Raw genomic sequence first — 12,198 nt, forward strand, 5'->3', positions numbered from 1 at the left:
GCTGATGGTGCAGCATCCATGCAGGTGCACGCTGGTAGAAGCAGCAGTGCTCAAGCAGCAGCTGGTGCAGTATCACTGAAGGTGCATGCTGGTATGAGCAGCTGATGGTGCAGCATCCATGCAGGTGCACGCTGGACCAGCAGACGCTGTTGCATCAGTAAATGCACACGCTAGTAGCAGTAGCAGGCAATGCAGCATCAGTCCTGGCACATGCTGTTAGGAGCAGCAGACAGTGCAGCATCCATGCAGGTGCACGCTGGTAGAAGCAGCAGTGCTCAAGCAGCAGCTGGTGCAGTATCACTGAAGGTGCATGCTGGTATGAGCAGCCGATGGTGCAGCATCCATGGAGGTGCTCGCTGGTAGAAGCAGCAATGCTCACACAGCAGCTGGTACAGTATCACTGAAGGTGCATGTTGGTATGAGCAGCTGATGGTGCATCAGTAAATTCACACGCTAGTAGCAGCAGCAGATAATGCAGCATCAGTCCTGGCACATGCTGTTAGGAGCAGCAGACAGTGCAGCATCCATGCAGGTGCACGCTGGTAGAACCAGCAGTGCTCAAGCAGCAGCTGGTGCAGTATCACTGAAGGTGCATGCTGGTAAGAGCAGCTGATGGTGCAGCATCCAAGCAGGTGCACACTGGACCAGCAGATGCTGTTGCATCAGTAAATGCACACGCTAGTAGCAGTAGCAGACAATGCAGCATCAGTCCTGGCACATGCTGTTAGGAGCAGCAGACAGTGCAGCATCCATGCAGGTGCACGCTGGTAGAAGCAACAGTGCTCAAGCAGCAGCTGGTGCAGTATCACTAAAGGTGCATGCTGGTATGAGCAGCTGATGGTGCAGCATCCATGCCGGTGCACGCTGGTAGAAGCAACAGTGCTCAAGCAGCAGCTGGTGCAGTATCACTGAAGGTGCATGCTGGTATGAGCAGCCGATGGTGCAGCATCCATGCAGGTGCACGCTGGTAGAAGCAACAGTGCTCAAGCAGCAGCTGGTGCAGTATCACTGAAGGTGCATGCTGGTATGAGCAGCCGATGGTGCAGCATCCATGCAGGTGCACGCTGGTAGAAGCAGCAGTGCGCAAGCAGCAGCTGGTTCATTATCACTGAAGGTGCATGCTGGTATGAGCAGCCGATGGTGCAGCATCCATGCAGGTGCACGCTGGTAGAAGCAGCAGTGCTCAAGCAGCAGCTGGTGCAGTATCACTGAAGGTGCATGCTGGTATGAGTGCTGATGGTGCAGCATCCATGAAGGTGCACACTAGACCAGCAGACGCTGTTGCATCAGTAAATGCACACGCTAGTAGCAGTAGCAGACAATGCAGCATCAGTCCTGGCACATGCTGTTAGGAGCAGCAGACAGTGTAGCATTACAGAAGCCGCACACTGGATGAAGCAGCAGTGATGGTTCAGCATCACAGTAGGCACTCGCTGTTTGGAGCAGCAGTGCTGATGCAGCATTACTGAAGGCACACGCTGGATGGGGCAGATGTGCTGGTGCATCAACACTGAAAGCACACGCTGGATGGAGCAGCAGTGCTGATGCAGCATTATTGAAGGCGCACGCTGGATGGAGCAGCAGTGCCGATGCAGCATCACTGTAGGCACATGCTGGATGGAGCAGCAGTGCTGATGCAGCATCACTGAAGGCGCACGCTAGTTGGGGCAGTAGTGCAGATGCAGCATCACTGAAGGTGCACACTGGCTGGAGCAGCAGTGCTGGATTAGCAGAAGCAGATGCATCACTGTAGACATAGGCTGGTAGGGGATCAGCAGACAGTGCAGCATCATTGAAGATACATGCTGGTAGGGGCAGCATCACTTAAGGTGCATGCTGATGGGAGCAGCAGTGCTGCAGCAGCAGACAGTTCAGCGACAATCAAGATGGGGCAGCAGTGGTGGTGCGGCATCAGTGCAGGAGCTCGCTGGCAGGACAAGCAGTGCCGGAGTAGCAGACAGTTCAGCAACAGTGAAAGCGAACACTGATAGGAGCAGCAGTGCTGGTGCTGCATCAGTGGCGGTGCAAGCTGGTATGAGCAGCAGATGGTGCAGCATCAATGAAGGCGCACTTTGGATGGAGCAGCAGTGCAGGAGTATACAGGAAGGAGAAGCAGTGTTGAAGCAGCAGAAGGTGCAGCATTAGTGAAGGAGCACGCTGGTAGGAGCAGCACACAGTGCTGGAGCTGAGGATGGTGCAGCATCGCAGCAGGTGCATGCTGGTAGGAGCTGGCGCAGCAGACAGTGCAGCATCACTGAAGGCACACGTTGGATGGAGCTGCAATGCTTGTGCACCATCAGTGCAGGGACATGCTGGATTGGGCAGCAGTGCTGGTGCAGCATCGCTGAAGGTGCACGCAGGATGGAGTAGCAGTGCTGGTGCAGCATCACTGAAGGCGCACACTGGATGGAGCAGCAATGCTGGTGGAGTATCGCAGAATCAGCATGCCGGTTGGAGCAGCAGTGCCGATGCAGCATCACTGAAAGGCGCGAGCTGGTTTGAGCAGAAGTGCTGGTGCAGCATCACTGAAGCGCACGCTGGTTAGAGCAGCAGACAGTGCAGGATCACTGACGGCACACGCTGGGAGGAGCAGCAGTGGTTGTGCAGCATCAGTGCAGGGACATGCTGGATGGAGCAACAGACAGTGCAGGATCACTGATGGTGCACGCTGGATGGGGCAGTAGTGCTGGTGCAGAGTTGTTGCAGGCGCATGCTGTATGGAGCAGCATTGCTGGTGCAGCAGACAGTGTAGCATCACTGAAGGCACGTGTTGGATGGAGCAGCAGTGCTTGTGAAGCATCACTGAAGGTGCACGCTGGATGGAGCAGCAGATAGTGCAGGATCACTGACGGCACACGCTGGGAGGAGCAGCAGTGCTTGTGCAGCATCACTTAAGGCGCACACTGGCTGGAGCAGCAGTGCTTGTGCAGCAGACAGTGCAGCATCCCTGAAGGCACATGTTGGATGGAGCAGCAGTGCTGGTGCAGCATCGCTGAAGGTGCACGCTGGAGGGAGCAGCAGTGCTGGTGCAGCATCACTGAAGGCGCACGCTGGATGGAGCAGCAATGCTGGTGCAGCATCACTGAAGGCGCACGCTGGAGGGAGCAGCAGTGCTGGTGCAGCATCACTGAAGCACATGTTGGATGGAGCAGCAGTGCTGGTGCAGCAGACACTGCAGCATCACTGAAGGCACATGTTGGATGGAGCAGCAATGCTGGTGCAGCAGACAGTGTAGCATCACTGAAGGCACATGTTGGATGGAGCAGCATTGCTGGTGCAGCATCAGTGCAGGGACATGCGGGATGGAGCAGCAGTGCTAGTGCAGGCATGCAGCATCACTTAAGGCGCACGCTGGATGGAGCAGCAGTGCTGGTGCAGCAGACAGTGCAGCATCACTGAAGGCACATGTTGGATGGAGCAGCAATGCTGGTGCAGGAGACAGTGTAGCATCACTGAAGGCACATGTTGGATGGAGCAGCAATGCTGGTGCAGCATCGCTGAAGGTGCACGCTGGAGGGAGCAACAGTGCTGGTGCGGCATCACTTAAGGCGCACGCTGGATGGAGCAGCAGTGCTGGTGCAGAAGACAGTACAGTATCACTGAAGGCACATGCTGGAGGGAGCAGCAGTGCTGGTGCAGCATCACCGAATGCGCACGCTGGATGGAGCAGCAGTGCCGATGCAGCATCACTGACGCCGCTCGCTGCTAGCAGCAGCCCGAGCAGCCGGCGCAGCAGCATAGGCTCCTCGGCCGCCTTCCTTCTCCCACCCCCTCGCCCCCTCTCCCCCTCTCCCGAGCTCTGCCCGTCTCCCGCCAGCAGAAGGAGCCCTGCTCTGTGCTGGGGCCGGCGCATGCGCGCTGCGCCCTCCGGCTGGAGCTCTTCCTCCCCGGCTGCCGCCGCCGCCACCGCTGCTGCTGCTGGCAGAGTGTGCACAGTGTGTGCGGGCGACAGCTCAGCCTCTCCCCGGCTGCGGGTGCCCGGCGCCCCCCTCCACGGCCTGGACCTCCACGGACTGCCTCGGCCCGGCCTGGACCCCCACCCCGCCTGGATGCTTCAGGGGCGCTCGGCTTCCTCCAGGAGCGGAGGAGGAGGAGGAGGACCACGGCGGCGGCGGACCCCGGTAAAGCGCTGCTCCACCCGGGCTGGGCTTCCCACGGGGAGGGCTCCCCGGCCACGCACGCGAGGCCCCGCAGCTTCCTGTGCCGCCCCTGCTTCATGCACATACAATAAGAAATACCGTTACAGCTGCCCGGGGCCCAGGCGTGCCCCCCTTATCCCTTCACTTGTTGTGTTACTGGAGATGGGGGCTGGGGGCACCGGAGGGGGCAGGGATGCGCAGCCTGGAGGTAAGTGGTCCAGTCCTCCTCATGTGCCACCCTGTATGCACCACTGTTTACACCCTGGTGCCGGCCAGAGCAGGGTCCATGTGCACTGGGACCTGCACCAGAGACACAGGAAGGAGCTATGCGAGCCCTGCCATATGCTGCTGTAACATGCTGTGTTCGCCCGTTCTGCTGTGGAGCACACATGTGGCTCGTGGTGCCCCCCAGGGTGTACGTTTCTTCTGTGGTATCTCACGTCATGGTGAACGGATGCACACATGCTGCCCTCCGCTCTGCCTTCCACTGTCATGTGCTGCTGAAGGCATCACGCTCCCCTGTGAGGGTTCAGCTATACATAGCGGTGCCCTGTAGCATTGCATACATCGCTGCTGATGCCTGTAGGAAGGAGTACGTGAGGTTTAGCCAGAGCTAAACTATTCTGTTCAGTGCATGTACCCTAGACTTCATGTAAGTGTCATGTGCTGTGCCCCGTCTTAGTCTGCGCTACACCTGTCTTGCACATCTACACCACAGCGGAGCATTTTACATCCGCCTGTTACCTAGTTGCATCTACTGTATGTAGTGTTCTGTTATATATTCATTAGGTAATCTATCTACATGAGTTAATTACTGTCCTGTGCGCTCGTGTTTAACATATCATTCTAACATCTGTCCTACACTATGCCTCCCAGAACTGTACGTCCTTAGAAGTGAGCCACGTGCCAGTATTCACCTCTGACCATTACTCGACCCTTCCAGATGTTCTATACTCCAGTATGCCACTGTCTTGGACTCTGCCCCGTACCTCACCACCTCACGAGCCATTCCTGTTCATTGCTTACACATTCATTGTGTGATCCTGGTCACGGCTAGTTTACGATTGTACAGCAGCGCTGGGTAATGTGCTGTGCTCTGTAAACCCGTGCAGTCTTCAGTAGTACGCACACTTCTGTTACACTGTCGTACACTGTACCACGCTCCTGTCCCTGTGCTTTCTACACCAGCCTCTTATACCGTCATGTGTTGTGGCACATGCCATGCAGTTGTGCAATGTACTGCATACTGTACTGTCTGCCCTACGAGCCGTCCAAGAGTGCTGTCTACTACACTCTTCTGTACTGTAGCATTCAGTCCTCATACATACTGCTTGTCTGTTCCGTAGCGCTGCGCACTGCCTTGCCAGCTTAGTCACACCATTCTGTTTAGTTGTTCCTTCTTATTGCATCATGGTCTGTCCCCTCACAGTCCGTGTTCCCCTATTTCAGCCTTTATTCCCTGTGGTGTATTTGTAATGCACAGATCCGCGCGAGCTCTCTGCTCCTTTCCAAGAAGCTGATATCACAAGCATTATTTCTCAGAAGTGGGGCGACTGCCCACCATGTTGCTGAAGCCCAGTTAAAAGGGCTTCGTTTTCTGGAGGGTGTTGCACAAATTCGTGTTCTGTTGTCTGAGTAACTGAAGTGGTGGTTGTTGGAGACACGTGCGGCTAAGGGTAGAAGGTCGACCCTGTTGAATTTCACAGACTTAGTGTTGACAGACCTAAGCAGTAGAATCGAGGAGTGAAAAGGGCAAGAACGTGTTTGGCACACTTAACACAATGCTGTCCTGTGAATTCAGTTTTAGAATTAGGGTATTTATAGAAAGGCCTAGGTTACTGCACGCAGGGCAGCAGGCCTGCCCACGTGAGCCTGGGAACCACCATGGACTACTGACCTGCAATGAAGGATGTGTCAAGTACACACCCTACCCTAATAGTTGACTTTCTGGGCTGGGCTGCCCTGCGAATCATTGATCAGGGATGTCTCAATGTACAATATTTAGTGACCGCAACAGTGCTTCCTCAGCAACACTGCAACTCACAGACCACAGACCGCTGAATGCAAACCTTGTGGCGACCCAGTTCACGGTTAGCCTTTTTCCATTCGATTGCTGGGGATGTGTGGAATTCAGCAGCTGAGCTTGCTACAATGTAACCACCCGCTTTGGCTAGCTTACCATGGGTGGGAATGGTGTGTGTGAACGCGGACCAGTGGAGATTGGTGTGTGATTGGACAATGTTGCGGCACCCACTGTATCCCGTCCTTTCTGTGGCTCTTGTTAACGATATCTTTGAACAGACCTTCTCAGATATAGTTTCATAGTTAACCAAGAAGATGGTCAGTCCTTCGTCTATGAGATCATTGAGAAAGTCACTTGGTCCAACTCTGCCCCAAGTTCATTGGTGACTGCTGTGTGTGGAGACAGAGGTTTCGCAGCCCAGTAACCCTCCTCGTCTCCGCCTGCTTATTACAGTAAGCGATTCTTAAGGGCGTAATTTGTATGGATGGAAGTCTCAGCAAAGGTTCCCAATGACACATTAATTATTTGTACGATCTAATTTGAGTCCCATAACACAGGGACGCCCCCTTTTCAAAGTGTCAGGAGCATATGATGTATGAGGATAATAGCGGCAATAGGTCAGACCATGACCGTCTTTTTAAGCAGCGGGGATGTTTGTCGCGCAAACTCATCATGATCAGACAATATTTGGGTGCCAGACTGCTTCTATTGACGTTCTTCAGTACATTTATCTTTTGATTCTGTTTTATCCTGTCTTCAAGGTGCTTAAAATCAAATATAATTGCTTACTATGTATGAAGGCAACAGCATGTTTCTGTGTGTATGAGCACGGAGGGCAGACATAAATTGCCTTGCCTAATCAAGGCACCATTGTCCGCTCCACTTAGTACATGGTTTTGCAATTAGGAGCTGATTAAAACAGTTGTTTAGTTATTTTTCACAGCATTAAGCTGTCGCTGTTTGTAAGTGCATGGGGCACTTTTCCACTGAAGGGTTTTCAAGCAGCCTTTTACCTCTGTCTAAATTGTTTTTTATTGCATAGTGATTTGTTGGTGGCCTAAATGTTGACTTGGTAGTCATGCCTACTGTCTTAGTTAGCCACTTGAGTATTGAACAACCACTGATCTCTCACTGGCTGAAAGGACTCTTGCGTGACAAGCATCAGGTACCAAAGTTTCCAAGTACTGCAACGCACATGCGCAGTTTTGGATTTTCAAACCTAGTGGTGTTTTATGGTGTTGCAATACCATGTGATGCATTTAGAGCCTTCGTGTTCTTGCATCACTTTTGGCCTCTTGACCACATCCTCCACATGGTTCCACATGTCCTGCGTTTGAACTTCAGGCCTTTTGACCCTCCATTTGGGGATTTTTTTATTTGACTTTAAAAAGTAAAGGTAGCTTCCTGTATGGAGCATCCGCCCTTCGGCCCAGAAATCATGGATTCATTCATTATATTGTTATTGAGTTTTTTCATATTGAAAGTGATAAAGCGGAAGTCAATGGCTGCCTGTTACCAGGCGTTTAACCTTTATAGCTCAGAGCTGTGAATCCTCATTTAATGGTGATACAAAGATGATGGCGAGAGTTGTACTTCGGTCCACAAAATAAACAATTCCCAACTAGCTGATATTGGCTCAGCATGTTGCAGCACTCACATTTTCTGGAAGTATTTTCCAGTTCAACACGCTATTTTTTTTTCTTCAAATGTCTAAAACAAGATAAGTATTTATCATTTATGAGGCAAATTGGGAGACACATTGAATTCTGTCCTGATCATGCTTTAGTATTTTTTTTTAAAGTTTAACGTGAAGGAATTCTTTGGGCATCCATCTTGATAAAATTGATCCTCTTTGATTAATCTTAAAGGAGATGCCCAAAAGAATTTTGATGGACCAGCAGCAGCCCTTTTTTAAAAACTTTATGCTGACGATGAGCTGCTACATGCATAAGAACACAGACTACTGCCCAGGCGCTTTCCAAACTCTGATTGGTCAAGAGAGAGAGCTCCCAATCAATGTCCAAGAATCGAAAATCATGCCAAATCCTTACTTTGCCGCACTCATGCGTGGTCAAGAACCGAGATGAAGCTAAAACAGGCGGTGGATTTTGAGTATCTGAGCATGAACACGCCCCACTCCCAAAGGTTGGTAGCAGCACCTTTACATGCTCACCAGTAGGGAGATTCCAAAATGTGGGATGGGCTGGATGCAAGCTGGCATTGGTAGTGGAGGCTTGTGTGACCTGGTGTCGATTATTTGGTAAGCAGTAAAACCAATCGAGCGCCAGAAGTGTGTGAATACACATCAACGGCTGAGGTTGCTGGCTGTGCTCCACGATGGAGGCCGGTCGCGGGACGCGTGTCGCTCGCTGTGTACAGCAAAAAAGACGACATTAAATTACTGTATTGTATGGAGTCTTTGAGATGCAGAATCTCTTCCTCTGCTTGAGCACTGTTTGGCTGGAGAGAAAAAGATGTACTGAATCTGTCACCGTGGTTACGCGGCCTCAGAGAAGAAGGCCTGTATGAGAGAGGACTTAGCGTTCTTTTCCATGACCTTTTTTTGTATTTTGGTAATTCTGTGTTCTAAAGGTGATGCTGCTCTCTATCGGTTGGAGGCTTCTGAGAACTGTGAAGTCCATCCTTTACAGCGTGTACGACTTCTTGGCAGGGACTAGGTTTTCCAGTGTTACTTTGACTCTCTACCAGCTTTTTCTCTGGAATTACATTTAATGAACCTCAAATGTGGTACTTATGATGCATCATTCAGGAAGGCTAGCCTTGAAACATGGTCACCCATGTAAACCTCGGCAAACAATGGCCTCAAACAATAAAGTCAACTTGGCTGATGGATATGAGGTGTGTTATAGGGAATCCAGTGCAAACATATCTTTGGGCTTCGAATTTGTCTTAGTTACTGGTCCATAAAACGTCTAGTTAAATGACTTGAACCCTGGCCATCTGAATTCAGAGAGTTATGAGCATTGCATTATAAGCTGACGTGTCTTTCTATATAGTTTTTTAAAAAGATTTGTGCATGCCTGTATTTAGGGAAAGCCATGTAATATGATTGGGTGAGGAGATGTGTCAAGCACACCACCCATTTTCGAGTGAGCTCATCTGTGCTAAAGACCGTGCTGATTGAAGCCGCTTCTTGGTGGAACATATTTTAAGTGTTTCTTTTGGTTTTATTTGTTATTATTAATGCTGGTGTTCAGCCTCCTTCAAAATATACTTGTGCTGTGCTTGTAAAATCTCCAGTAAAGAAACAAACACAAAAACAGATTGAAAACTCATCTATTACTTCCCATTGGTTGTCTTCCCCGTCACTCTTGTTTCTTTGCTTCTCATTGGTCAGCGCCTCCTCCTTGCCTCCAGCTTCCTCCTGGGGCTTCGTGTTTGTCCCTGCAGTGGAGCATGGACCAAGTGCAGCTTCCTGTCTACAGACAGTGCCCTTCCACTGGCTGCATGCTCCTTCAGGTACTTTATTTAAATCTTTTTACATGCAGTCTCTTAGAGTGCATGTATCTGCAGTCCCTCTGCCTCACCCCTGCTCACTCACTGCTGTTACTGCTCACTCCCTTGTGTTGCTCTCTCTCGTCCTTCTCAGGCTGTCCTTATTTCTTTCCCCTGTCCTCCTTCTGCTACCATTGCTTGTTCCACATCTCACTCTCACTTTCTGTTTCCCACCCCACCCTCCTACTGCTACCTGCTGTTTTGTTTTCCACCCTCTTCCCACTGTCTGTTTGTTCCCAGCCTCTGCCCTCCTCCCGCTGTCCTTTGTTTGTTACCCACTCATCTGCCCTCCTCCCGCTGTCTGTTTGTTTAGCCACCCCACACTCCTCATGCTGTCTGTTTGATCTTCGCTCTGCCACATACCTAAAAAAATAATTTAAAAAAACCACTGACAAAGCAGTAGATCAATTGGCAAAACCTATTGGCTTTGTCAATGCTTGTTAGATCAGGGTTTAGCCAAACCTTTTGATTTTACTAAAATCATATAGTTGTATGCATGTATGTGCATGACCGCATTCTACTCTTTCACAAGAGAAGATCCACACACGAAGTAGTTCTATTAAGTGCAATGTTTCCTTTTTGAGGGATAAAAAATACATTGGCTAAAAGCCACAATATTTTTTTTATGTGCTAAGGCCCAGCAGCTCTCCCAACAAAGTTTTACCAAAAACAAGACAAAAAAAACATGCATTGACATAACCAAAAGCCAGGCAGCCAACTTCTGACCTATTGGCTCTCAATTTTTGTAATTGGAAAGGGATTGTGGCGCGGAAGATTGTAAATATAATTTTCACTGGGCCCGCAATTTTCGTCAAATGTGAAAGCTAGGATTGTAACTTTGATCTCCATGTGTCATGAGTGCCATATTCGTCAGTAAACTATGCTGAATAATATGGCTCACTATGTTTATCAGATAGAAATGGCGTCCCTCCCACCAGAGTTAATGGACACGAGGCTGGTGTGACCAGGTTTCATGAGTGAAGTACTTGTCAGGAGACAGTGTGTCTGCATTTGGCTGTTGTTCCCCTGTAGGTGTCAGCTCTGCAGCAGAATGAGTTAACGCAGTGCCTGTCAGGTAGGAGAATGTGAAGGTGTAAAATCTGCTTGGGTCTGAATGCTCATCGTCTGAAGAGCGCCGAAGCCTACCAGGAGGTCTTCTATTGGAGTGCGCCCTGTGGGGAGGGCCCTAGCTTTGCGGGACAGTCCCACCGGGTGTGACACGATAGCAGGGTAGTCAGGGAGTTAAGTGGAGACGCTAGGCCCAGCGGAAGCCAGTGGCGGGTGTTTCACTGGTAACGCTGTTCCAAGCCGCTCCGGAGGAGGCAGTGGGTGATTCTAGATGAGTTGGAGATAGTTTTGAATTTAGGAGGAGGACGGTAAGGAGACCTGCACCCTGGCTCTCCACAAAAGGGCCACCAACACTCTAGCTGAGTCTAGGCAACTCTACCTAAGCGCTGTGTGGGTGCTTCCCCCTGTCTTGGTGGCCAGACGTGGGATGTGTGGAGATAGGATTGTGACCTAGCAATCTCTCTAATACAGGTTTCCTGGGGTAGGGTTCACCCTTTCACTCTAGACCTTCAACTCTTACTGTCCCAAGTGATCTTTTGTGTCCCCGGCCTATGATGCGCTCCATTTTACGAAAACCACACATACCAATAAGTTGGGAATGCATTCTAAGTAAAAACATTGAGAACCTAGGTGCTACCCTACTCCTGCTATGTAATGTTCGGCACATTGAGATGTGGGGCCTGGGGAGGTCTTGTGGGCAGCATAGCACATGCACCTGTTCTTCGGATTGGAGGCCATTTTGGGTTTTGCATCAAAGATTGTGCCGCTTCGGTCCTTCCTTAGAGGAACTGGAAACAACACTCTGAGTCATGGCTTTCATCTCACTGGTGGAACCGAGGGGTACTAAGGGGCTACTCTTCAGTATTTGTTGATAAGTGAGGGTAACTGAAAATGACATAATCGTAAATATCACCAGTGCATCATCGAGTGCAAAATCAGATACACCAACACCTTCCCTATCTACGGACACATATTTATATCACAATCCTCAATTCCTGGGTGCTTTAATGGTGATAAATTCCCATCATGGGGTTTCGTTCCATCCAACCACTTCGGCTATGGATTCTGTCAAGACCAGAGGTTGAGGCAGCTCTGCCTCCACACCCAACCTTCTCCAAGTCATAATAAAAAATATCACAGAGATATGTTGTGTCCTGTGGATATCACTCGTGTGTGGGGTATCTGTGTTAGTGTACCCAGCCTCTACAGACACAATTGTATAAAGAGCTCACACATTCTAATTGCAAACACATTCTTCTGCATATACCCCCTCATTGGATATCTTGTCACCCCAAAACGTGCTCCTGAGGCCCAGGCACGGTGAAAAGAAGTAGACGCGGTCCTGGAGACATGTGAAGAAACTCAGCTAGAACTGCTGAAACATTCCCATGGTAGAGGTTTTCAAAAGAAGCGTGAGCGCAACCTCTTTAACGGGCAGGTTGATGTTTTTGG

The 12,198-nt window shown here is 50.4% G+C and overlaps 1 protein-coding gene across 3 annotated transcripts in view; it reads left to right on the forward strand.

The window, feature by feature from the left end:
• The first annotated feature begins 3,697 nt into the window (after positions 1-3,697).
• FUT8 (fucosyltransferase 8) overlaps positions 3,698-12,198 on the forward strand; it is an 811,602-nt gene continuing 803,101 nt past the window's right edge. Inside the window, exon 1 of one of the 3 annotated variants that reach the window (XM_086937112.1) lies at positions 3,698-4,121. The gene's annotated coding sequence lies outside the window, so the exon portion shown is untranslated. Of the gene's footprint in view, positions 4,122-6,128; positions 6,230-12,198 lie in introns of those variants that run through there. The other 2 variants (XM_086937110.1, XM_086937111.1) reach the window with 2 other exon arrangements.

This window comes from Lissotriton vulgaris, chromosome 9 (assembly GCF_964263255.1).
Source record: "Lissotriton vulgaris chromosome 9, aLisVul1.2, whole genome shotgun sequence".
NCBI classification, from domain to species: domain Eukaryota; kingdom Metazoa; phylum Chordata; class Amphibia; order Caudata; family Salamandridae; genus Lissotriton; species Lissotriton vulgaris.